Genomic DNA, 2,517 nt, shown 5'->3' with positions numbered 1-2,517 from the left:
AAGACTCATCTTTTCCTTGTTTGATATCTACCAAGTGGTTGGCATAAACTGGTGGAGTCCGGGCAGTGTTGAATTGTCTACAAAACTCCTTCCTGAATGCTTCCCAAGAGGTAATGGAGTTCGGCTTAAACTTCCAATACCATTCCTGGGCGGTATCTGACAAAGTAGTCGGGAAAACTCTACACCGATAATCGTCACTTACCCCGAGCAGTTCCATCTGGTCCTCGAATTTCCCAACATGTCTAATGGGATCAGCCTTTTATGTATATACTGGCAGAATCGGTGCTTTATATTTTGCCGGCGACTGAGCTGCTCTAATTCGGGCACAAAATGGGCTGCCACTTCGGTGGTCTATTGAATCCATCCCGGAAGTTCGTTTTGACAAACCTTGCACTGCAACCGTTAGTACGTCAAGCTGGGCTTGGATGGCTGGTGCAACTGATGAAGTTCCAAGGTCTTGACCGCCTGGTTGGGCATTACCATCTGGTGCACTGCCGTCAAGTATTTCTACTTGACTGGTAGGGCGGTTTAGATTTTGCCCTTCGACCGGGACGATCCTCCTCTTGTTGGTGATAACGTCCCTTAGATCCTTCCGGGAAGCATGCTCTCCTACCCGATCGAACACCGTACTCTTCGATTTTTCATAGGGCTTACTACGTGGGACTTGCTCTTTCCCGCTACGCTGCTGGGCGGGGTGCAGTGGAGGCTTTTCGGTACGTCCCAGGCAGTCTTTTCCTCCTTATGGGTTGTTGTCTTCTTTATCCTTTGACTGGTCGGTGTGATGACTATCAGCCTCATCACGACCATGCCCATCTTTGAACTGGGAAGTCCTCTTATCTCGAGGATTCCTAGTCCGATCCTGCCTGGGTGGAGTCTTTTTACTGCCCGATCGGTGACTCTCTGATCTAGAAGTTTCTGATCGGTGGCTCCTGGAGGGAGTTCTAGAGTTCTCCCTCTGTGTTGATGTAGTTCTAGAGCAGACTCCGTCATTTTCCTGACCAGGGGGGTTACTCCTGCTTCTGTCCAGTCCCCGAGAATTGGCTCTGACAGTGGTCCTCCGACCAACATTATTATTTCTTGCTCCCTGGGTGGTTGCTTGTGCCGCGGCTTGAGCATTGGCTTGGGCTAATTAGGTAGCCGCTTCTAGAGCAAGTGCTGCTTCGTGATGTCTTCGGTCGGCCTCCTCATGTCGCTGTCTGAGCTCTTCGCTTCTGGCCTCCATATTGCGCCTTTGCTGCTCTAACGCAGCTCTCTGCCTGGCCATTTCTTCAGCGAAAGACTCCTGCCAAGCATTGAATTGCATCATCTCCTCTTGGAAAGAGCCTATTGCTTCCTGGAGTTGTTCAACTTCTGGAGTGGTCTCCTCGAGAAAGACCCTGGGCTCAGTCTCTGGGTTCTGTGGTCCAGGACCTTCTGATCTAGCAGGATCTTTTGACGTGCCTGACTTTTTGGATGCCACATTGGTATTCTTGGGCGCCATCTTGATATGGTAGTTGTGTGTTTCTTCTTTTCAGGCTCTCAATGAAAGCACCAAAATGTTGACCACGATTTTGGCCAACGATGAGTAGACGTCAAAACTATAATAAACCTTCAAGAGAAAAATACAACACTCATAATTTTATAGTGGTTCAGCCCCAATTTATTGGTAATAGCCTAATCCACTTGGAGTTGTGATATATATCCTACAGTTAAGATCAGATGAACTTGAGCCAACTGAGTTTCTTAAGTGTAAGTAGAAAAATACATAGTTTCTCTCTCTAAACTCTCTCAGATAATGCCCCAAGAATACCCAACGTAACAGTCTCAAAGTCTCCAAACTAGAGAGTTTTTCTCAATCTAAAAAGATCAGATCCCCCCAAAATGATGCCATGAGCCATTTATTTATAGGCTCATGGATCGTACCTCAGATATTCCCTTTGACCGGATCATTTCTGTTACTCTCACAATATTTAATTAATAATAACATTTAAAATACAATAATATGCGACTTCTTTAGGATAAACTGAGAGATTCCCGCGTAGGTACGACTAATTCTAGCTGAAGCCGTTACTGGAACTTCGCTTGCATAACGATGATCTGTCTAGTCGGCCAACTTCACTCCTTGAAGAAAGACTGGTCGGCCAAAACACTCGACTGGTCGGCCATGCACTCCACCGGTTGCCCAAACAGCTCACTGGTCGGCCATGCACTCCACGGGTCAGCCAAATACTTCACTGGTCGGCCATGCACTCCACGGTCGGCCAAATACTTCACTGGTCAGTCATGCACTCCACCAATCGGCCAAACACCTAACTGGTCGGCCATGCACTCCACTGGTCGCCCAAATACTTCACCGGTCGGCCATGCACTCCACCGGTCGGCCAAACACCTAACTGGTCGGCCATGCACCCCACCGGTCGGCCAAATACTTCACCGGTCGGCCATGCACTCCACCGGTCGGCCAAACACCTCACTGGTCTGCCATGCACTCCACCGGTCTAACATGACACATCTCTGGTCTAACATGGCACATCTCTG

The sequence above is a fragment of the Humulus lupulus genome, chromosome 1 (genome assembly GCF_963169125.1).
Source record: "Humulus lupulus chromosome 1, drHumLupu1.1, whole genome shotgun sequence".
Lineage (NCBI taxonomy): Eukaryota > Viridiplantae > Streptophyta > Magnoliopsida > Rosales > Cannabaceae > Humulus > Humulus lupulus.
This window is presented reverse-complemented; position numbering follows the sequence as displayed.